This window comes from Lissotriton vulgaris, chromosome 1_2 (assembly GCF_964263255.1).
Source record: "Lissotriton vulgaris chromosome 1_2, aLisVul1.2, whole genome shotgun sequence".
NCBI classification, from domain to species: Eukaryota; Metazoa; Chordata; class Amphibia; order Caudata; family Salamandridae; genus Lissotriton; species Lissotriton vulgaris.
The window spans coordinates 366,960,015-366,984,628 of NC_141686.1; the positions used below are offsets into that span (position 1 = coordinate 366,960,015).

At 57.0% G+C, this 24,614-nt stretch overlaps 1 protein-coding gene and 1 long non-coding RNA gene across 2 annotated transcripts in view; both read right to left on the reverse strand.

The window, feature by feature from the left end:
* LOC147736904 (uncharacterized) overlaps window positions 1-24,614 on the reverse strand; it is a 271,087-nt gene that overhangs the window by 63,786 nt on the left and 182,687 nt on the right. The window lies entirely within an intron of this gene.
* Window positions 1-24,614, reverse strand: part of LOC147736905 (uncharacterized) — a 102,543-nt gene that overhangs the window by 62,130 nt on the left and 15,799 nt on the right. The window contains exons 2-3 of the long non-coding RNA XR_015307590.1: window positions 16,076-16,162; window positions 12,840-12,926 (exon numbers count right to left, since the gene is read on the reverse strand). This is a non-coding gene — a long non-coding RNA (uncharacterized LOC147736905). The remainder of the gene's footprint in view (window positions 1-12,839; window positions 12,927-16,075; window positions 16,163-24,614) is intronic.

Genomic DNA, 24,614 nt, shown 5'->3' on the forward strand with positions numbered 1-24,614 from the left:
GGTTACGGGTTACTTCTGGGGGTGGCTTCTGGAGAGTCGATGTCTTGGCTCTGTCATACGGGGAGGGAGCGAGCCCCCTTCTGGGGCCTGTCCAACATGCGTCCCCCCCAGCTGAAGGCGGGGAGAGTTACCCATCCTCTTGGGGACTCTCTCCGTCGAGGCGGAAAAAGCGGGACAGGCCATCTGCATTTGCGTGATCTTGACCAGGGCGATGCTCCACAGTGAAGTCCATCCCTTGCAGGGAGATGGACCATCGCAGCAGTTTGGGGTTCTCCCCCCGCATCTGCATTAACCATTGCAGGGGGCGGTGGTCTGTTTGTACCCGGAAGTGGGTACCGAAGAGGTAGGGCCGGAGTTTCTTGAGGGCCCACACCACTGCGAAGGCCTCCCGCTCGATGGTACTCCAGCGTTGTTCTCGGGCCAGAAGGCGTCGGCTGATAAAGGCCACTGGCTGATCGACCCCCTCGGAGTTGAGTTGTGAGAGGACGGCCCCGATACCATGGTCCGAGGCATCGGTCTGGACTATGAACTCGCGGCTGTAGTCGGGGGCCTGTAGCACCGGGGCGGTGCACATGGCGGCCTTCAGTTTCTCGAAGGCCGCTTGACAGTCTGGAGTCCAGGTGACCGTTTTGGGATGTTTTTTGGATGTGAGTTCCGTGAGGGGCCCCACAATGCTGCCATAGTCCTTCACGAACCTCCGATAGTATCCGGTGAGCCCCAGGAAGGCTCGTACCTCAGTTTGGGTGATGGGGGGCTGCCAGGACTGGATGGCAGCGATCTTGAGCTGGAGGGGTGCCACCAGACCGCTCCCCACATGGTGACCCAGGTAGGTCACGGACCCTTGGCCGATTTGGCATTTGCTGGCCTTGATGGTGAGGCCAGCTCGCTGAAGGGCCTGCAGGACCTCTCGGAGGTGGCAGAGGTGGTCGGGCCAGTGGCGGCTGTATACTGCGATATCGTCCAGGTAGGCGGCGCTGAAGTCCTTGAGGCCCGCCAATACCTGGTTCACAAGTCTCTGAAAAGTGGCGGGAGCGTTTTTCATCCCGAAGGGCATCACGGTGAACTAGTAGTGCCCATCCGGGGTGGAGAAGGCGGATCGTTCTTGAGCTCTGGGGGTGAGGCCGATCTGCCAGTAGCCCGCTGTCAGGTCGAAGATGCTTAGGTAGCGGGCAGCCCCCTTGCGGTCGACTAGTTCATCTGCTCGGGGGATAGGATGAGCGTCGGTTCTGGTGACCGCGTTCAGACCCCGATAGTCGACGCAGAACCGGAGCTCGGGGGTGGTGCCCGGGGCAGCCGCTTTGGGCACCAGTACGACTGGGCTGGCCCAGGGACTGTCTGAGGGCTCGATGACCCCGAGTGCGAGCATCTTGGTGACCTCTTCTTGGATGCAGGCGCGCACCCGGTCCGGGACTCGGTAGGTTCGGTGTCGAACAGGAGGACTGTCCCCAGTATCCACGTCGTGAAGGCACCAGGGGGTGACCCCGGGGGTGAGGGAAAACAGGTCTGCAAATTGCAACAGGAGGGTCCGACAGTCTTGGCGCTGCTCCGGGGTCAGGGCATCGGAGAGGCGGACCCCATCCACGGAACCATCTCTCTCGCGGGTCCTCAGCAGGTCCGGGAGTGGCTCAGAGTCTTCTTCCGCCCCAGTGTCTGTAGCCATCAGGAGGCTGAGCTCTGAGCGCACAAAGTGTGGTTTGAGTCTGTTGGCGTGGAGGACCCGGATGGGGTTTCGGGGGGTCTCCAGGTCGATGTGATAGGTGACAGGGCCCTTGCGTTCGACCACCTTGAAGGGTCCTGTCCATTTGTCTTGCAAGGCACAAGGTTCGGTGGGGGACATCACCCACACCTGCTGACCAGGTTCAAACTCAATGGAGGAGGCATGTTGGTCGTACCATTTCTTCATGTCCTCCTGACTGGCCTCAAGATTGGATTTAGCGATCTCCCTGAATCGCCGGGTCTGGTTGCGGAGGGTCAGGAGGTACTTGTAGACATCCGGAGGGGTTTTCAGGGGGGCCATCTCCCATTCTTACTTCACTAGGCTGAGGGGCCCTCGGACAGGGTGCCTGTACAGGAGCTCGAAAGGGCTGAACCCGAGGGACTTCTGGGGGACTTCTCGGTAAGCAAAGAGGAGGCACGGTAGTAACACGTCCCACTGGCGGCGTAGGGGCTCCTCCAGCCCCATAATCAATCATTCCCTTGAGGGTGCGGTTGAACAGCTCGACCAGTCCGTTTCCTTGCGGGTGATAGGGGGTCGTGAAACGGTAGGTGACCCCGCACTGCTGCCAGAGGGACTTCATATATTTCGAAATAAAGTTTGTACCCCGGTCACTGACGACCTCCCGGGGGAAGCCCAGTCGCGAGAAGATCCCCATCAAGGCTCGGCCTACCACGGGTGCTGTCACTGTTCGAAGTGGGATGGCCTCGGGATAACGGGTGGCGTGATCTACCAGGACCAGGATGAATCGGTGTCCTTGTGCTGTTCGGGGGTCCAGGGGCCCCACAATGTCTATGCCCACTCGTTCGAATGGGGTGGTGACAACAGGGAATGGTTGTAGGGGCGCCTTGAGTTTTCGGCCGCTCTTGCCGCTGGCTTGGCAGGTGGGGCAGGCCCGGCAGTGGTTGGAAACGTCATTTCGCATCTTGGGCCAGTAAAAGTGTGTCACCAGGCGGTGGTAGGTTTTATCTTGCCCCAAGTGCCCAGCCAGGGGGACATCGTGGGCCAAGTTTAAAAGGAAGTCTCTAAAACGGAAGGGTACCACCAGCACCCGACTGGCCCCCAATTCTGCAATTCTTTGCTCGCTGTACAGCAAGTCGTTGTCCCAGTAGATCCAGTGCACCCCTGCGGGGTCTCCCGCGCTCTGGGCGAGGGCTTGCTGTCGGAGTCCCTCAAGGGAGGGACAGGTCTTTTGCTCCTGCCGAAATTGTTCTTGGGTGGGCCCCCCCTCTTGACGCCACTGAGCCAGGTCTGGAAGGTCCTGAGGCTGAGCGGGCTCTTCCGGGGCTTGTTCTGGGGGGTCAGAGCGGCCGGTGTCTTCCTCTGGAGGGATCGGAGGAGGAGGTGCTGGCCATTCGGGCTCTTCGGGTCTGGGGACGGTACGGGCGGCCATGGACCGGGTTGTTACGCACGCCCAGTCTGGGATGCCCAGCATCCCCAGGTGTTCTCTTCTCTCAACGGCCGCCCACTGGGAACTCTCGAGATCGTTTCCCAGGAGGCAGTCCACGGGGGCATCATCGCGGACAGTCACCTTCAGCATGCCAGACACTCCTCCCCATTCAAAGGGGACACAGGCCATCCGACATAGGCTCTCCGAATTGTCAGCCGAACGGACAGGGCAAAGGACGTTTGGAAAGATTTGTTCCGGGGTCACCAGGTGACAGCGGACGGCCGTCACACTGGCTCCGGTGTCACGCAGGGCTTCGGCCTTGCGTCCGTTGATGTTCACCCACTGACTGTATTTCCGGGTGTTTGCGGGTAGGGGGACCCGCGGGACCATGTCTCTTCCCCCTAGGCAAGCCAGGACCATGGCGGCCGGTTCCCACTCGGGCTGTTCTTGTTCATATTCGTCATGTTCTTCGTACGTTTGTTCTTCTCCTAGGGCGGCGGCCGCGACCTGGCGGGGCCCGGGAGTCTGGTTCTTGGGGCAGTTCGGGTCGTTGGCATAGTGTCTGACCCGCTGGCACGTGACATTGGCTCGGAACCCTGGGCGCATCGGAGGATTCCCCCGCCCAGCCAGGGGTGGGGTGTTGTTGGCGGGAGCTGCCGGGGCGGCATCTCTGCCCCGGCCCTGGCCTCCCCCTCCTCCTCGGGGACGGTGAGGGCCGTTGTTGTTTCTGTTCTGCTCGTTTGGCCCACTCCGGGCCACTCGGGTGCTCTCCCATCGGTCAGCCTCAGCGGCGAGCTGCCGAGGGTCAGTCAATTTGCTGTCGAGGAGGTGCTGCCTGAGCGCGACGAAGCAGTTGTTGGAGAGGTGCTCCCATACAATGAGATTGAAGAGTTGCTCGTAGGTGGTAACTCGGCTACCTTTGATCCACCCTTCGAAGGCCCGGCTGAAATAGTTCACATATTCCACCCAAGTTGTACCCGGGATCCGGGTGCAGTCGCGGAACCTCTGACGGTACATCTCGGGCGTGAGTCCATATCGAGTGAGGAGGGCGGCCTTCATGTGATCATAGGACGTCATATGATGGTCCGGGAGCTGTAGCAGGGCATCGCGGCCTTCACTGACGAACCTACCCCATAGACAGGCTCCCCAGTCACTTCGATCGATCCGGTGGGAGGTCATGGCGATCTCATAGGCCTTGAACCACTGTTGTATGTCGTTGTTCCGATAATACTCTCGGACGACATCTTTGGGGATGTGGACCTTTGGTTCTGTAGCTCCTGGGGTGCGCGGTTGCTCGGGCACCCCCTGGTCTTTGTTTTGCTTTCGTAGTTCTATCTCTGCGAGTTTGTGCTCATGTTCGTATGCTAGTTTTTTTTCTTCGAGTTCTCTTTGTCTTTGCTTTTCTTCCCGCTCTTCTCGGAGCCGTAGGTGCTCTAAGTTCAGTTTTTGTTCCGCTAGTTTTAGCTCGCCGTCCATCTTGAGCCGTGCCATCTCTAATTCGTGTAGTCTGTTTTTCTCTCTTTCTTGGATCTCTCCCTGCGAGAGACCCGTTCTCTGTTCTTCGGGAGAAGTGGTGTTGATCTCTGCTGCTGCGACGTTTTGGTCCGGGGGTCTGACGGCCCCGGTTTCCGCCCAAGACTCGATGGCGTGCTTGAAATCGTCTTTCGTGCTCAGACTGGTGGTAGCAATGCCTAGTTCGATGCAAAATTGTTTTAACTCACGATGGCTATACTCTTCCAATTTCTCCATCTGGAATTTTTCTGTGGCTCCGCTCTCTTTGGTTGTCATTGTGGTTTAGTCGTGGGGTGAGTTACTCTCTTGTACGTACGCGTTGATTCGGATCGCGCCGCTGGCCACCAATGTTAGACGGGACCTGGAGGGTCGGCCGAGGACAAGGGGAGAGGTATCCGGGGAGAGCCGTCTCCAGCGATCGCACAGAGCAGTAACTTCCCCCCCACAGATGGACACCACACAAAGATAAAGTTTTAACGTTCTTTATAAGCAATCTTAAGGTACGGTAGAATGGTACAAGGAGGTCAGGACTCCGGGGTCCCCTCGATTCTAGTCTCTTGGATGGGAAAAGGGGTAGCGGGACAGTCTTGTTACCAATCTGGTAGTTACGATGAGATGGTGGGTAGCTCACAATCCTCGAGCTCGGTGTTCTAGGCGGACGGGCCGCGGCAGCGCCAGCAGGTTCCGGGAAGATCATAGGTGGCAACGGTCCACGGCAGCGCCAGCAGGTTCCGACGGAGATGGTAGTTACAACGGGCCGCGGCAGCGCCAGCAGGTCCCGATGAGGATGAAGGTTGCAGAGGGCCGTGGCAGCGCCAGCGGGCAGGACGACAGTTCACAAGGCAGGGCTGCGGCAGCGCCAGCAGTCCGTCAAGGATGAGTTCTTCACGGTGTCTCTTGACTCCAGGATACAACTGCCTTCCCGCTCTGGAGCTGCCCCAGTTATAGGGCTGGTGCCATTTGATGTCCGGACCCTCGCACTTGGAGGTCGGGAGGTCCGGGATGAGGGAGTCCAGACACCCAGCAGGGGGGTGGAGCCAGCGCCCGGGGAGGCTGGGGGCGATCGGCACCTGGAGGGGGAGAGCCATCGAAACTCCTCTCTCCCATTGACCTGCCAAGTGGTCCGCTCACCTCCCGGGTGGATGGTGGTGCCGGGCTGTCGGGGGCCTGGCCAGGCCCAGGTTAGGGTCGAGTTGAGGCCACGCGGCCTCGTGGCGCAGTGTCCAAGATGGCGGCTGGGCCCGGCGATGGTGCCGGTGGAGACCCAGGCCGGTGTTACGGAGATGTTCGGGGGCAGGCGTCCCGTGAGGGACGGGTTACGGGTTACTTCTGGGGGTGGCTTCTGGAGAGTCGATGTCTTGGCTCTGTCATACGGGGAGGGAGCGAGCCCCCTTCTGGGGCCTGTCCAACAACCATTCTCCCCTGTGGCTTGCACCCTTCTCCCCTCCCCCTTGCACTCTTCTCCCCCTCCGCCCTGCACACTTCTTTAGCTTGCACCCTTCTCCCCTCTGCCTTGCACCCTTCTTGCCCTCCCCCTTGCACCCTTCTCCCCCTTGAACCTTTCTCCCCCTCCCCCTTGTACCCTACTCCACCTTGCACCCTTTTCTACCTTGCACCATTCTCCCCTCTGCCTTGCACCCTTCTCCCACCTGCCTTGCACCTTTTTCCCCCTGCCTTGCACCCTTCTCCCCCTCCCCCTTGCACCCTTCTCCCACTCTGACTTGCACCCTTCTCCCCTCTGCCTTGCACCCTTCTCCCCTCTGCCTTGCACCCTTCTCCCCTTCTGACTTGCACCCTTCTCTACCTTGCACCCATGGGCGTCTGCAGATATGTTTACGTGAGGCACATGTTTAACTTCATCACCATCCCCCCTGCACCTTTCTCCCCTTGGCCTTGCACCCTTCTCCCATCGACCTTGCACCCTTCTCCCCTCTGCTTTGTACCCTTCCCCCCTCAGCCTTGCACCCTTCTCCCCTCTGCCTTGCACCCTTCTCCCCTCCCCCTTGCACCCTTCTCCCCCTCTGCCTTGCACCCTTCTCCCCTCTGTCTTGCATCCTTCTCCCCATCTGCCTTGCACCCTTCTCTACCTTGCACCCTTCTCCCCTTGGCCTTGCACCCTTCTCCCCTCGACCTTGCACCCTTCTCCCCGCTGCCTTGCATCCTTCTCCCCGCTGCCTTGCACCCTTCTACCCGCTGCCTTGCACCCTTCTCCCCTCCCCTGCTGCTGTGACCACCTTGCAGCCACCTTCTGGATCTCCCTTCCTCTTCAATTAAAACTGAGCGATAACATCCTGAGTTTCAGACACTCCCTTAAAACCTGGCTCTTTTCCCAGGCGTATTGCTGAGCTGCTCCATCTCTGTCTCTTACCAGTGCGCTGTGTTTCCTCTATAGCGCCATGAAGCCCCTGGGCGTGTGAGCGCTTAATAAATTTATATTAACATTAACATTAACCTCCCCCTTGCACCCTTCTCCCCCTCTGCCTTGCACCCTTCTCCCCCCTGTCTTGCACCCTTCTCCCCTATGCCTTGCACCCTTCTCCCCCTGGCATCCTTCTCCCCCTCCGACTTGCACCTTCTCCCCTCTGCCTTGCACCCTTCTCGTCCTCTGCCTTGCACCCTTCTCGCCCTCTACCTTGCACCCTCCTGCTCTCTGCCTTGCACCCTCCTCCTCTCTGCCTTGCACCCTCCTCCTCTCTGCCTTACACCCTTCTCCCACTCCCCCTTGTACCCTTCTCCACCTCCGCCTTGCACACTTTTCTACCTTGCACCATTCTCCCCTCTGTCTTGCACCATTCTCCCCCTTACCTTTCACCCTTCTCCTCTCTGCCTTGCACCCTCCTCCCCCTCCCCGTTGCACCCTTCTCCCCCTCCGACTTGCACCCTTCTCGACCATGCACCCTTCTCCCCTCTGCCTTGCACCATTCTCGCCCTCTGCATTGCACCCTTCTCCCCTCTGCCTTGCACCATTCTCGCCCTCTGCCTTGCACCCTTCTCCCCTCTGCCTTGCACCCTTCTCCCCTCTGCCTTGCACCCTTCTCCCCTCTGCCTTGCACCCTTCTCCCCTCTGCCTTGCACCCTTCTCCCCTCTGCCTTGCACCCTTCTCCTCTCTGCCTTGCACCTTTCTCCTCTCTGCCTTGCACCCTCCTCGCCCTCCTCCGTGCACCCTTCTCTCCTCTGCCTTGCACCCTTCTCGCCCTCCCCCTTGCACCTTTCTCCCCCTCCTCCTTGCACCCTTCTCCCCCTCCTCCTTGCACCCTTCTCCCCCTCCTCCTTGTACCCTTCTCCACCTCTGCCTTGCACCCTTCTCCCCCTCCCCCTTGCACCCTTCTCCACCTCCGCCTTGCGCCCTTTCTACCTTGCACCATTCTCTCTCTGCCTTACACCCTTATCCTCTTTGCCTTGCACCCTTCTCCCCTCTGCCTTGCACCCTTCTCTCCCTCCCCCTTGCACCCTTCTCTCCTTGCTGCCCTTCTCCTCTCTGCCTTGCACCCTTCACCCCTCTGCCTTGCACCCTTCTCCCCTCTGCCTTGCACCCTTCTCCCCTCTGCCTTGCACCCTTCTCCCCTCTGCCTTGCACCCTTCTCCCCTCTGCCTTGCACCCTTCTCCCCTCTGCCTTGCACCCTTCTCCCCCTCCGCCTTGCACCCTTCTCTACCTTGCACCCTGCTCACCTCCGCCTTGCACCCTTCTCACCTCTGCCTTGCACCCTTCTCCCCTCCGCCTTGCACCCTTCTTCCCCTCCGCCTTGCACCCTTCTCTACCTTGCACCCTTCTCCCCTCTGCCTTGCACCTTTCTCCACCTTGCCTTGCACCCTTCTCCCCTCCGCCTTGCACCCTTCTCCCCCTCTGCCTTGCACCCTTCTCCCCTCTGTCTTGCATCCTTCTCCCCATCTGCCTTGCACCCTTCTCTACCTTGCACCCTTCTCCCCTTGGCCTTGCACCCTTCTCCCCTCGACCTTGCACCCTTCTCCCCGCTGCCTTGCACCCTTCTCCCCGCTGCCTTGCATCCTTCTCCCCGCTGCCTTGCACCCTTCTACCCGCTGCCTTGCACCCTTCTACCCGCTGCCTTGCACCCTTCTACCCGCTGCCTTGCACCCTTCTACCCGCTGCCTTGCACCCTTCTACCCGCTGCCTTGCACCCTTCTCCCCTCCCCTGCTGCTGTGACCACCTTGCAGCCACCTTCTGGATCTCCCTTCCTCTTCAATTAAAACTGAGCGATAACATCCTGAGTTTCAGACACTCCCTTAAAACCTGGCTCTTTTCCCAGGCGTATTGCTGAGCTGCTCCATCTCTGTCTCTTACCAGTGCGCTGTGTTTCCTCTATAGCGCCATGAAGCCCCCGGGCGTGTGAGCGCTTAATAAATTTATATTAACATTAACATTAACATTAACATTAACCTCCCCCTTGCACCCTTCTCCCCCTCTGCCTTGCACCCTTCTCCCCCGTCTTGCACCCTTCTCCCCTATGCCTTGCACCCTTCTCCCCCTGGCATCCTTCTCCCCCTCCGACTTGCACCTTCTCCCCTCTGCCTTGCACCCTTCTCGTCCTCTGCCTTGCACCCTTCTCGCCCTCTACCTTGCACCCTCCTGATCTCTGCCTTGCACCCTCCTCCTCTCTGCCTTACACCCTTCTCCCACTCCCCCTTGTACCCTTCTCCACCTCCGCCTTGCACACTTTTCTACCTTGCACCATTCTCCCCTCTGTCTTGCACCATTCTCCCCCTTACCTTTCACCCTTCTCCTCTCTGCCTTGCACCCTCCTCCCCCTCCCCGTTGCACCCTTCTCCCCCTCCGACTTGCACCCTTCTCGACCATGTACCCTTCTCCCCTCTGCCTTGCACCATTCTCGCCCTCTGCATTGCACCCTTCTCCCCTCTGCCTTGCACCCTTCTCCCCTCTGCCTTGCACCTTTCTCCCTTCTGCCTTGCACCCTTCTCCCCTCTGCCTTGCACCCTTCTCCCCTCTGCCTTGCACCCTTCTCCCCTCTGCCTTGCACCCTTCTCCCCTCTGCCTTGCACCCTTCTCCCCTCTGCCTTGCACCCTTCTCCCCTCTGCCTTGCACCTTTCTCCTCTCTGCCTTGCACCTTTCTCCTCTCTGCCTTGCACCCTCCTCGCCCTCCTCCGTGCACCCTTCTCTCCTCTGCCTTGCACCCTTCTCCCCTCTCCCTTGTACCCTTCTCCACCTCTGCCTTGCACCCTTCTCCCCCTCCCCCTTGCACCCTTCTCCACCTCCGCCTTGCGCCCTTTCTACCATGCACCATTCTCTCTCTGCCTTACACCCTTATCCTCTTTGCCTTGCACCCTTCTCCCCTCTGCCTTGCACCCTTCTTCCCCTCCCCCTTGCACCCTTCTCTCCTTGCTGCCCTTCTCCTCTCTGCCTTGCACCCTTCTCCCCTCTGCCTTGCACCCTTCTCCCCTCTGCCTTGCACCCTTCTCCCCTCTGCCTTGCACCCTTCTCCCCTCTGCCTTGCACCCTTCTCCCCTCTGCCTTGCACCCTTCTCCCCTCTGCCTTACACCCTTCTCCCCCTCCGCCTTGCACCCTTCTCTACCTTGCACCCTGCTCACCTCCGCCTTGCACCCTTCTCCCCTCTGCCTTGCACACTTCTCCCCCTCCGCCTTGCACCCTTCTCTACCTTGCACCCTGCTCACCTCCGCCTTGCACCCTTCTCACCTCTGCCTTGCACCCTTCTCCCCTCCGCCTTGCACCCTTCTCCCCTCCGCCTTGCACCCTTCTTCCCCTCCGCCTTGCACCCTTCTCTACCTTGCACCCTTCTCCCCTCTGCCTTGCACCTTTCTCCACCTTGCCTTGCACCCTTCTCCCCTCCGCCTTGCACCCTTCTCCCCTCTGCCTTGCACCCTTCTCCCCTCTGCCTTGCACCCTTCTCCCCCTCCGCCTTGCACCCTTCTCCCCCTCCGCCTTGCACCCTTCTCCCTCTCCGCCTTGCACCCTTCTCTACCTTGCACCCTTCTCCCCCTCCCCCTTGCACCCTTCTCTACCTTGCTGCCCTTCTCCTCTCTACCTTGCACCCTTCTCCCCTCTGCCTTGCACCCTTCTCCCCTCTGCCTTGCACACTTCTCCCCTCTGCCTTGCACACTTCTCCCCTCTGCCTTGCACACTTCTCCCCTCTGCCTTGCACACTTCTCCCCCTGCGCCTTGCACACTTCTCTACCTTGCACCCTGCTCACCTCCGCCTTACACCCTTCTCCCCTCTGCCTTGCACACTTCTCCCCCTCCGCCTTGCACCCTTCTCTACCTTGCACCCTGCTCACCTCCGCCTTGCACCCTTCTCCCCTCTGCCTTGCACCCTTCTCCCCTCCGCCTTGCACCCTTCTCTACTTTGCACCCTTCTCCCCTCTGCCTTGCACCTTTCTCCACCTTGCCTTGCACCCTTCTCCCCTCTGCCTTGCACCCTTCTCCCCTCTGCCTTGCACCCTTCTCCCCTCTGCCTTGCACCCTTCTCCCCCTCCGCCTTGCACCCTTGTCTACCTTGCACCCTCCTCCCCTCTGACTTGAACCCTTCTCCCCTCCACCTTGCACCCTTCTCCCCTCTGTCTTGCACCTTTCTCCCCCTCTGCCTTGCGCCCTTCTCCCCTCTGCCTTGCACCCTTCTCCCCCTCTGCCTTGCACCCTTCTCCCCCTCCGCCTTGCACCCTTATGTACCTTGCACCCTCCTCCCCTCTGACTTGAACCCTTCTCCCCTCCACCTTGCACCCTTCTCCCCTCTGTCTTGCACCCTCCTCCCCTCTGCCTTGCACTCTTCTCCCCCTCTGCCTTGCACCCTTCTCCCCCTCTGCCTTGCACCCTTCTCCCCCTCTGCCTTGCACCCTTCTCCCCCTCTGCCTTGCACCCTTCTCCCCTCCGCCTTGCACCATTCTCCCCTCCGCCTTGCACCCTTCTCCCCCTCCGCCTTGCACCCTTCTCCCCCTCTGCCTTGAACCCTTCTCCCCTCCGCCTTGCACCCTTCTCCCCCTCCGCCTTGCACCCTTCTCCCCCTCCGCCTTGCACCCTTCTCTGCCTTGAACCCTTCTCCTCTCTGCCTTGAACCCTTCTCCTCTCTGCCTTGCACCCTTCTCCCCCTCTGCCTTGCACCCTTCTCCCCCTCTGCCTTGCACCCTTCTCCCCCTCTGCCTTGCACCCTTCTCCCCCTCTGCCTTGCACCCTTCTCCCCCACTGCCTTGCACCCTTCTCCCCCACTGCCTTGCACCCTTCTCCCCCTCCGCCTTGCACCCTTCTCCCCCTCCGCCTTGCATTCTTCTCCCCCTCCGCCTTGCGATCTTCTCTACCTTGCACCCTGCTCCCCTCTGCCTTGAACCCTTCTCCTCTCTGCCTTGCACCCTTCTCCCCTCCGCCTTTCACCCTTCTCCCCTCCGCCTTGCACCCTTCTCCCCTCCGCCTTACACCCTTCTCCCCCTCCGCCTTGCACCCTTCTCTACCTTGCACCCTTATCCCCTCTGCCTTGCACCATTCTCCCCCTTCGCCTTGCACCCTCCTCCCCTCTGCCTTGCACCTTTCTTCCCCTCTGCCTTGCACCCTGCTCTACCTTGCACCCTTCTCCCCTCTGCCTTGCACCCTTCTCCCCCTCTGCATTGCACCCTTCTCTACCTTGCACCCTTCTCCCCTCTGCCTTGCACCCTTCGTCTTGTCTACCTTGCACCCTTCTCCTCTCTGCCTTGCACCCTTCTCCCTTCTGCCTTACACCCTTCTCGGCCACCCCCTAGCACCCTTCCCTCCCAATGGAGGGTGCTGCCACCTGGAACAATGGCACCATTTCAAAACCATGATGGACTATGGCCAGCCCTGACTGGGCCCACACCGGTCGCACTGGCCCCCCACTGCGGACGCCAATGCAATGCGCCACCGGTACGTCACTTTTTCCCATGTTAAAAGTGACGCACCGGCGACGCAAGGACTTGATAAATAAGGCCCTGTATCCTTCCGCACGGTATACATTGTAGTAAATATGCAGGTTGAAAATCCTTCAGCTAAAGCGCGTTCACTCTCAGACCCTTGAAAATAAAGGGTCTGAAGCTCTGTAGAGGCGCAGACAGCGGCGGGAATAGGATCCTTCAGATTGTGTTAATGACCGACGTTTGCTTATTTCCATTAATACTTGAGTATTTTTTGACGTGAGAAAAATATAAGGCAACATGCAATGCCATGCTAAGGTTAATAAGTAAACATGTGACATGATGATGTGAAATATCTAGGAAAAGTACTTACACAATGTTAAAAATGTCCGATGGGACTCCTGTCACGATTGTCCGGTGTAACAGGTGTGTAAGGCGTCCAAAGGTGTTCTTTCTGTACCTTTGCAAAGAATACATGTGTTACCGTAAATAACAAATATTATGTTATGAGGCTCTAGCTTTAACTCAAATGTTGGTGGTTGAATAAGCAAAAACGCAGGGTTTTGTATAAATACGGGCTTTGCGCAAAGCAGTATAAATTCTGTGAAACCGGTATTTAAAAGGCAACTTTTGGCTTGTAAATGTTGTAAATTAAACCTGACATGGTTTGCACTGGATCTGTAATATAGTAAATTAGCATGTTGAACTGCATTGCGCAGCTAAGCGTCCCCTTCAACACCGGTTATAAAAAAGGCCATGAATAACTATAGGTGCGCTGGCAGCAGCGTACATTTGCCAATAGCAGACATGCCAACCCTCCCGATTCCGGCGTGAGACTACCGATTTGAAGGCTAGTCTCCCGCCTCCCGATTCCTACAAGCAAAAACCCGATTCCTCGGGGGTTCCAGCTGACAGGGCTTGGTATTGTGTAAAGTGCTAATTCTTCCAACAAAGAGTGTCGATGCAGGGGCTCTCGAAGGGGTGAAAAACCGGCAAAGCGTCATTAACAGGGGAATCGTCTTTTAAAGACCTGCGAAGGACTGGGGGGGGGGGTAGCTGTTTCAGCCCGGGCGGTCACAGGGGGTTGGGGGGTGCATGCACTGCCAACAACCTGCCAGGCCAGTGCCCAACACTTGCATCACGCTCTCTGCCTGCCATTATGCTCCATGCTTCTGAAAGGTAAGAAAAAAACGTGCATTTGCGTTTCAAATGTCCGATCCTACAGCAGCACACTTCCAAAGCCCATACATGCCAGTAACCCAATTCAAAGTCCCATTCTCCCGATTTATTTTTTATATCTCCCACTTTGCTCTCCTGAAATGTTGGCATGTATGCAGTAGGTATAAATAGTGGAATCTGATGTTAGATTTGCGCAATTGTACACGTGGCGTTGATGTCTCAATGTAAACAAGCATTTACAATGCAACGGTTTCGCCTTTGCAAAAACTGGAGCTATTGGCATTGTATATGACAACATTTTTATTTATGTGTTGGTTTTGAAAACAGATAAATAAATGGCATTGTCATTTACAATGCCAATAGCTTAATCTCTCGCAAATGCCACACACACACACCTACAGAGAGCCCCCCACACAGAGCCCCCCCACACACACAGAGCCCCCACACACACACCCACACAGAGCCCCCCCACACAGAGCCTCCCCCACACACCCACACAGAGCCCCCCACACACACCCACACAGAGCCCCCCCACACAGAGCCCCCCCCCCACACACCCACACAGAGCCCCCTAAGGGTCACTGGTCTATGCAGGGAAGTAACAAAGGCCCCTGTAGGCAGTGGAGTGCAGGGGATCGCCCACGCAACTGGTGGCCCCCGTTCTGCCCACGAATTATGATATATATAAGGCACAGGAGTTTCGGAGACCCCGCACCACATTCTGTGTGTGGGTGGTGGGGTTTTTGCGTTACACCACTGGTTCTGCAGCCTGCCTGCGGTGCACATTCACAGACCAGCAATGCTCGTGCAACACACTCCCATACGTTTGGCACACAAGCATGCTTCCCTATGCTCTGAAACAGCTCATGACTGTGTAAAAAAGTATAACGTCCTGTCCTGTGGTCTCGCGCTATCCAGGACTGCACCTCAACACTTTGCCTATCCAGGACTGCACATCAGCACTTTGCCCCATGCATCGTCGAGTTCCAGGCAAGTGCAAGACCCAGGTGTGCTACCTTTTACCACATTGCAGGATTGTGCATGAACATTCGGACCCCCAAACACACACCGAATTCATTGTAGGACATCAAGCATGGCCCCATACGCAAACTCCAGTACTGTGCATGACCACACTGTCCCGTGTTCTGCCACAATCCAAGACTGTGAATCAACATGTCCCCCCCTTCCCTATTATGCGCAGTCTAGGGCAGAAACAACAACATGGGATATGAACGACTAAGGGCCACTGAGATGGGGCCTATTACTGGTTCATTTTTAAACAACAACAAACAAGCAACGAGGGGGGGGTGGTGAGGAGCTCACGCACACAAGCAAAGAGGGACAAGGGGGACGAGCCACGCAAAGACGGCAAACAGACGACAGCCACGAGTTAACACCAATTCTGTGAGCGGCCATACACGGAAACACAGAGAGAAGCCACAACAATACACAGAGACGACAAAAGTTACAATATGCTGCTTACCTGCTCGCAAATCGAGGAACACATCCCGGCAACAGAAATCGCGCAGCCCACTCCTGCAAAAGCCACGATGAACTGAACACAACATGACGCCCCCCCCCCCCCCCCCCAAAAAAAAACCAACCGCCCACCGCATGATGTTTTAAAAGGGGCGGAGAGGGGGGGGGGAATTAAAAAAAATAAATAAATCACCGGAACGCCCACGAATCGCCCCGGACAATGACCGACATATCTCTCTTCCAATGGCTAGCCTCCATTTATGGAGCTATCCAATGGAAGAGAGAGGTGGGACAAAGCCACATAGTGCTTCTCAAAAGATTTCGCCTGCGCGAACGCTGCTGCGCAGCGGATGCCAGGCGAAACCTAATAAAAACCAGGCACATCAAAGAACTGAAAGGTGTTGGGAAGGTAGGGGGAGGGGGTGGTGTCTGTTGCTGTCTCCATCGGTGCAATGTGTGGGGGCACTTTGCAGGCTTTGTACTTTGCAGAGCTGAGAGGTGTAAGAGGCAGAGACTTGCCATGTATTCCGCGAGGTCTTAGGAGGAGGCAGAAAGTACGAGACAGACCCGTGAGGGGCAAAAGAAGGTTGTTTCCCCCTAAACAGTCGAAATCCCATTATATTGGCAAATTCCAACTTTGAAATATAACCTAGTAAATATGGTTTTCCAACGTTATATATTGTATTAACTGTGCATGTGTAAAAGAACTTTGCAAAACCGCGTTCAGTTAAGCACCGTTTCAAATGAAGCCCCTGAATATTTAGCGTTGCGCCAGCAGTGTATAAATAATGCTCTTGTTTCCTGATTATAAGAAACAAGTTTCGTTTGTTAGCTTTAATAGGAAATTTTAGCTTTACAGGATAAAAATGCAAAGAAACCTATTTTGTAGGTCAAACTCCAAATAAGTAAACATTTAAATTACGTACAGAAAAATGTCGCTACTGTACTTACACAGCAAAAACTCATCCGATAGTAGCTTGTATCGATTCTTCACAGTAACAGGTGCAGAAGTGTTGTCAAACGAAGTTATTTCCGCACCTTCGAAAAAAAAAATATGTTAACGAAAATAAAATGAATGATATTATAAGGGGCAACCTTTGACACATATGTTGGCTGTTTCGATGGGAAAAAAGCACGGGGTTTATGTAAACAGTGGTTTGGTGCAAAGCATTTTAAAAGCAGGGTAAACATTGTGTTACTGTAAACCTTTCTCTTGCATTTCTCAGATAAGCATCCCGTCCCACAACCAAGCCCCAGAATAACTTTAGGGCGCAGCCAGCATCGTAAATTGTTCCCTTTTGTAACCGTAATGTACATTTTCCGCTAGGTTTTCCTTAATAGGTAAACTCTTTTTTAAAAGTGAAAAGTACGAATCTAAAAACCAACTCCGCCCAGAAGTAGCTGAGCTCCAACTCACATTATTCCGCTAAAAATGAGGCTAATCTACTTACACCAGAAAATAAAGTGTTGCTAATACACTTTTAACGATTTGCCACGGGAACAGGCTTTCGTGTTTTCACTGAAAGGTCTGGATGGACATGGTGGGAACATTAGAAACCTGGACAAATGGCATGATCAGTCCGAGTGAGGAATATGCTAATATGTGGAAAGACTAGTATTGGAAGAAGGATGATCAACTGGAATAAAAAACGGTATACTTGATGGCAAATGTGCCAGAAGGCATTGTGACGCTGTGCGGCGGATTGGCGCGAAATGTCGCTCCAAAATGGTGTTGTGCTCATCTACTTACACCAGAAAATAAAGTGTTGCTAGTACACTTTTAACGATTTGCCACGGGAACAGGTTTAGATAAAATGTTTTCAAACAAAGTTATTTCCGTGCATTAATGCCGTGATACAAACAAGGCAACATTGCGACACTCTGTACATTTAAAGCGCTTCAATGTACTTACCACAAAGCAAAGCTTGAAACAAGCACATGTGCCTCAATATGCCTCTGGGCGCTTCAGAGGAACTGTTGTGAGCCGCGGCTTGTGGGGAGTTTAAATAAGGGACATTTTACAAAACAAGCATTGGAAATGCAATAGGTCTCGCATTAGAAAAGTTGGAGTTATTGGTCTTGTAAATGACATATTTTATTTATTTGTTGGTTTTTAAAATTGCTAAATTGATAGCTTTGTCATTTACAATGCCAATAGTTATAACTTTCGCGAATGTGACACCTATAGCATTTGGAATGCAACATGTTTTGTATTTACGTGACTTAGATGGCAGCTCTGGTCGTTAGGCCACATCTCTAGAGAGCAGGAGTGTGCAGCAGGGGAGAGAAGCACAGCAATGCAATAGGTCTCGCATTAGGAAAGTTTGAGCTATTGGTATTGTAAAGGACACTTTTTTTTTATTTATGTGCTTGTTTTGAAAATAGCAAAATTAATAGCTTTATTATTTGCAATGCCAATAGTTTTATCTTTCGCAAATGTGACACCTATTGTAACACAATATGTGTTGTAGCACTGAGTGGTGTGAGGGTGAGGGGTGTGAGGTTGAGGGAGGGTGAGGGTGAGTCGGTGTGTGATGGTATGAGGGTGAGGGTGAGTGAGGGGGTGTGAGGGTGAGTGAGGGGGTGTGAGGGTGAGTGAGGGGGTGTGAGGGTGAGTGAGGGGGTGTGAGGGTGAGTGAGGGGGTGTGAGGGGTGTGAGGGTGGGGGAGTGAGGGGGGAGGGTGTGAGGGTGACAGGGTGTTGGACAGGCCACATGAAGGGCCGCTCTCCCCCGGCCCAACCAGGCCTGAGCCCAGTCCCGCAAGTACCACACACCACCATTGCACGTCCTCCGTCCCCTCAGGGACCCCTGCCCTCGAGCCTGCCGACCTCGTGGGTCCGATCCACTGCCGGCCCACGCGCCCAGCCTGGGGCGCCATCTTGGACACTCCACCACGAGGCCGCCTGGCCCCCGATCGACCTCAACCCTGGGCCTAGCCCGGCCTCAGACATTCCGGCACCACCCTCCACCCAGGAGGTGAGCGGGCTACTTGGCACGTCAATGGGAGAAAGAGGTGCCGATGGCTCTCCCCCACCAAGTGCCGCTCGCCCATCGCCTCCCCGGGCGCTGGCTCCACCCCCCTGCTGGGTGTCTGGACTCCCCCATCCCGGACCTCCCGACCTCCAAGTGCGAGGGTCCGGACATCAAAGCCCGCCAGCCCTATAACTGGGGCAGCTCCAGAGCAGGAAGGCAGTTGTATCTTGGAGTCGAGAGACGTAAAGAGGAACTCATCCTGGACGGACTACTGGCGCTGCCATAGCTCTGTCCTGTGCACCATCGTCCTGCCTGTTGGCGCTGCCACAGCCGTCGTAACCTTCATCCTTCATCGTCGTCGGGATCTGCTGGCGTGGCCGCGGACCGTTGTAACCGTCATCTTCCACCGGGACCTGCAGGCTCCGCCGCGGACCGTCGTCCTTCCTTCATCCATCTCGGGACCTGCTTGGCTCCTCCACGGCCCGATCATCTAGAACGCCGAGCTCGAGGATTGAGAGCTATTTTGTACTCATTGGTAACTAAGACTGTCCCGCTACCCCTTTCCTAAACCAGAGACTAGAACCGAGGGGACCCCTGAGTCCGGACCTCCTTGTATCCATCATCGTAACCTAAGAATTGCATATAAAGTCTCGTTAACCTTCAACCTTGTGTGGTGTCCGTCTGTGGGGGGGAAGTTACTTATCTGTACAGTCGTTGGAGACGGCTCTCCCTGGAGACCTCTCCCCGTAACCTCGGCCGACCCTCCCGGTCCGTCTAACATTGGTGGCCAGCGGCGCGATCCGAATCACCGCATAAACGTACAGAGAGTAGCTCACCCCACGACGAAGTCACAATGACCACGAAAGAGAGCGGATCAACCGAGAAATTCCAAATGGAGAAATTGGAGGAGTACAACCATCGTGAACTTAAACAATTCTGCATCGAACTGGGTATCGCTACCACCGGACTGAGTACAAAGGACGATTTTAAGCATGCCCTAGAATCGTGGGCAGAAACCGGGGCTGCCGGAACCCCTGATCAAAGCACCGTAGAGAAAACGACCACGGCCCCGGAAGGGCAAAGAACGGGTCTCTCGCAAGGCGAGATCCAGGAAAGAGAAAGGACCCGACTACACGAACTAGAAATGGCCCGACTTAAAATGGACGTTGAACTTAAGTTGGCCGAACAAAAAATCAACTTAGAGCACCTGCGTCTCCGAGAAGAAAGAGAGGAGAAACAGAGACAAAGGGAGCTCGAGGAAAAAAAACTAGCGTACGAACACGAACGAAACCTAGCCGAGATCAACCTACGCAAGCAGAATAAAGAAGCAGGGGTGCCCGAGCGACCCCCCACCCCAGGGGCCACAGACAAAAAGGTACACATCCCCAAGGATGTTGTCCGAGAATACTTCAGAGAGGACGACATCCAGCAATGGTTTAAAGCCTATGAAATCGCTATGACTGCACACCGGATCGATAGAAGCGACTGGGGAGCCGGTCTCTGGGGAAGATTCCTCAATGAGGGCCGCGACACCCTACTACAGCTCCCGGACCACCAGATGACCTCCTACGACCATATGAAAGCGGCCCTCCTCACCCGCTATGGTCTCACACCCGAGATGTACCGTCAGAGGTTCCGAGACTGCACCCGCATCCCGGGTACAACTTGGGTGGACTATGTAACATACTTTAGCCGAGCCTTCGAGGGCTGGATCCGAGGAAGCAACGTCACGACCTACGAGCAACTATTTAACCTGATGGTATGGGAGCATCTGTCGAACAATTGCTTCATTGAACTCCGCCAACACCTCCTCGACAGCAAGTTAACGGATCCCCGGCAGCTCGCAGCCGAAGCTGACCGGTGGGAGATCACCAGAGTGGGCCGGAATGGGTCCTACGAACAGAACCGGAACAACCATGGTCAGCACCGACCCAGAGGAGGAGGAGGGGGCCAAGGGCGAGGAAGAGACAACGCCCCGGTCGCCCCCGCTACCAACACCACCCCCCCGGCCACCCGGGGCAGCACCCCAGCGCGACCGGGGTACAGAGCCAATGTCACGTGTCACCGATGTCAACGAGTCGGCCACTATGCGAACGACCCAAACTGCCCGCAGTACCAGAGCCCGAGACCCCGCCAAGTGGCCGCTGCAGCCCTAGGGGAAGAACAGATCTCCGAGGAACAGGAAGAGTACGAACAAGAGCATCAAGAGTGGGAGCCAGCCGCCATGACTCTAGCCTGCTTAGGGGGGAAAGACATGGTCCCGCGGGTCCCCCTACCCGCTAACACCCAGAAGTACAGCCAATGGGTGAGCATCAATGGACACCAGGCCGAAGCCCTTCGTGACACCGGGGCCAGTGTAACAGCCGTCCGCTGTCACCTGGTGGCCCCAGAACAGTATCTACCGAACATTCTCTGCCCTGTACGATCAGCCGATAACTCGGAGAGCCTGTGTCGGATGGCCTGCGTCCCCTTCGAATGGGGGGGGGTCTCCGGCATGTTGAAAGTGACGGTCCGAGACGATGCCCCCGTAGACTGCCTCCTGGGCAATGACCTGGAAAGCTCTCCGTGGGCCGCCGTGGAGCGAAAGGAGCACCTGGGGATGTTGGGCGTCCCAGACTGGGCGTGCGTCACCACCCGTTCCATGGCCGCCCGTGCCAACCACCAGCCAGAAGAACCCGAATGGCCGGCGCCACCGCCTCCGGTCGCCCCGGCCGAAAACACCGACCGTAACCTTCCCGCCGAACCAGCTCAACCTACCGACCTCGCTAACCTCGACCAGTGGCCTCAAGAAGGGGGGCCCACGCAAGAACAATTTCGCAAAGAACAGAAGACCTGTCCCTCCCTCGAGGGACTCCGCCAGCAAGCGCTCGCCCAAAGCGCAGGGGATACCCCCGGAACTCATTGGGTCTACTGGGACAATGATCTGCTGTACAGCGAGCAAAGAATCGCCGAGCTGGGGAGCAACCGAGTACTAGTGGTACCCCTCTGTTTCAGAGACTTCCTGTTAAACCTGGCCCACGATGTCCCCCTGGCAGGACATCTGGGACAAGATAAAACCTACAGTCGCCTAGTGACCCACTTCTTCTGGCCCAAAATGAGAAACGATGTGCACCAGCATTGCCGATCTTGCCCCACGTGCCAAGCCAGTGGGAAGAGCGGCCGCAAACTAAAGGCTCCCCTGCAACCTTTTCCCGTGGTCACTACCCCGTTTGAGAGAGTCGGAATAGACATTGTGGGGCCCTTGGACCCACGCACAAAACAAGGCCATCGATTCATCCTGGTGCTAGTGGACCACGCCACCCGCTACCCTGAGGCTGTTCCTCTGCGAACTGTGACAGCCCCGGTGGTCGGCCGGGCCCTGATGGGGATCTTCTCCCGTGTGGGCTTCCCCCGAGAAGTCGTCAGCGACAGAGGCACGAACTTTATTTCCAAATACATGAAGTCCCTCTGGCAACAGTGCGGGGTCACCTACAGATTCACAACCCCCTATCACCCTCAAGGGAACGGACTCGTTGAGCGGTTCAACCGCACGCTAAAGGGAATGATCGGGGGGTTGGAAGAGCCCCTCCGTCGCCAGTGGGATGTGCTGCTGCCGTGCCTCCTCTTCGCATATCGAGAAGTCCCCCAGAAATCCCTGGGCTTCAGCCCCTTTGAACTGCTATATGGACACCCAGTGCGAGGGCCGCTCAGTCTCGTCAAAGAAGGCTGGGAGATGCCTCCGCTAAAGAACCCTCCAGATGTCTTCCGGTACCTCCTCACCCTCCGCAACCAGACCCGGCGGTTCAGAGAACTAGCGAAGGCCAACCTAGAGGCCAGTCAAGAGGACATGAAAAAATGGTATGACCAGAATGCCTCATCCATCGAATTCGAACCTGGCCAACAGGTATGGGTGATGTCCCCCACTGAGCCATGCGCCCTGCAAGACAAATGGACGGGGCCCTTCAAAGTAATAGAGCGCAAGGGTCCTGCCACTTATCTCATCGACATGGAATCCTCCCGGAACCCTCTCCGGGTCCTCCACGCTAACAGACTAAAGCCCCACTTTGTGCGAACAGAGCTCAGCCTCCTGATGGCCACAGACACTGGGGTTGAAGAAGACTCCGAGCCTCTCCCTGACCTCCTGCGGACTCAAGAGCAAGACGGCTCCGTGGATGGGGTCCGGCTCTCAGAGGCCCTCACCAGAGAACAACGCCAGGAGTGTCAAGCCCTCCTATCACAGTTCGCCAGCCTGTTCTCCCTCACCCCGGGTGTCACTTCCTGGTGTGTGCACGATGTGGATACCGGGGACAGCCCCCCTATCCGCCACCGGGCCTACCGCGTGCCAGACCGGGTACGGGCCTGCATCCAGGAAGAAATAGCCAAGATGCTCACGATCGGGGTCATCGAGCCCTCAGACAGTCCCTGGGCCAGTCCTGTCGTACTGGTCCCCAAAGCAGCTGCCCCCGGCACCACACCAGAACTCCGGTTCTGCGTCGACTACCGGGGCTTGAATGCGGTCACCAGAACAGACGCGCACCCCATCCCCCGGGCAGATGAACTAGTCGACCGAATGGGAGCTGCCCGCTACCTCAGCATCTTCCACCTGACAGCAGGCTATTGGCAGATCGGCCTCACACCCCGGGCGCAAGAACGTTCTGCCTTCTCCACCCCCGATGGCCATTACCATTTCACGGTCATGCCCTTCGGCATGAAGAATGCCCCAGCAACATTCCAACGGCTCGTCAATCAGGTCCTAGCGGGGCTCGAAGGATTCAGCGCCGCCTACCTAGACGACATCGCTGTATACAGCCACCATTGGACCGAGCACCTCCACCACCTCCGAGCAGTGCTGCAAGCCCTTCAGCGAGCTGGCCTCACGATCAAGGCCAGCAAGTGTCAAATTGGGCAAGGGTCTGTAACCTACCTCGGACACCAGGTGGGAAGCGGCCTAGTGGCCCCGCTACAGCTGAAAATTGCCGCCATCCAGGCCTGGCAGCCCCCCATCACCCAAACCGAGGTACGAGCCTTCCTGGGCCTCACGGGCTACTACCGAAGGTTCGTAAAAGACTATGGTACCATAGTGGGGCCCCTCACAGAACTCACGTCAAAGAACCAACCCAAGAAAGTCACCTGGACCCCAGAGTGTCAAACTGCACTTGAACAATTAAAGGCCGCCATGTGTTCCGCCCCTGTGCTCCAGGCCCCAGACTACAGCCGGGAGTTCGTCGTCCAGACGGACGCCTCCGACCAGGGCATTGGGGCAGTCCTGTCTCAAGTGAACACCGAAGGCCTTGATCAACCGGTGGCCTTCATCAGCCGGAGACTCCTACCACGGGAGCAACGCTGGAGCACCATAGAGAGGGAAGCCTTCGCTGTGGTATGGGCCCTCAAGAAGCTCCGGCCCTACCTTTTCGGCACCCACTTTCGGGTGCAGACCGACCACCGACCCCTGCAATGGCTGATGCATATGCGGGGGGAGAACCCAAAGTTGCTACGCTGGTCCATCTCCTTGCAAGGTATGGACTTCACAGTCGAACACCGGCCTGGGCCAGATCACGCCAACGCGGATGGCCTGTCCCGGTTTTTCCGCCTCGACGAGGAGAGTCCCCAAGAGGATGGGTAACTCTCCCCGCCCTCAGCTGGGGGGGACGCATGTTGGACAGGCCACATGAAGGGCCGCTCTCCCCCGGCCCAACCAGGCCTGAGCCCAGTCCCGCAAGTACCACACACCACCATTGCACGTCCTCCGTCCCCTCAGGGACCCCTGCCCTCGAGCCTGCCGACCTCGTGGGTCCGATCCACTGCCGGCCCACGCGCCCAGCCTGGGGCGCCATCTTGGACACTCCACCACGAGGCCGCCTGGCCCCCGATCGACCTCAACCCTGGGCCTAGCCCGGCCTCAGACATTCCGGCACCACCCTCCACCCAGGAGGTGAGCGGGCTACTTGGCACGTCAATGGGAGAAAGAGGTGCCGATGGCTCTCCCCCACCAAGTGCCGCTCGCCCATCGCCTCCCCGGGCGCTGGCTCCACCCCCCTGCTGGGTGTCTGGACTCCCCCATCCCGGACCTCCCGACCTCCAAGTGCGAGGGTCCGGACATCAAAGCCCGCCAGCCCTATAACTGGGGCAGCTCCAGAGCAGGAAGGCAGTTGTATCTTGGAGTCGAGAGACGTAAAGAGGAACTCATCCTGGACGGACTACTGGCGCTGCCATAGCTCTGTCCTGTGCACCATCGTCCTGCCTGTTGGCGCTGCCACAGCCGTCGTAACCTTCATCCTTCATCGTCGTCGGGATCTGCTGGCGTGGCCGCGGACCGTTGTAACCGTCATCTTCCACCGGGACCTGCAGGCTCCGCCGCGGACCGTCGTCCTTCCTTCATCCATCTCGGGACCTGCTTGGCTCCTCCACGGCCCGATCATCTAGAACGCCGAGCTCGAGGATTGAGAGCTATTTTGTACTCATTGGTAACTAAGACTGTCCCGCTACCCCTTTCCTAAACCAGAGACTAGAACCGAGGGGACCCCTGAGTCCGGACCT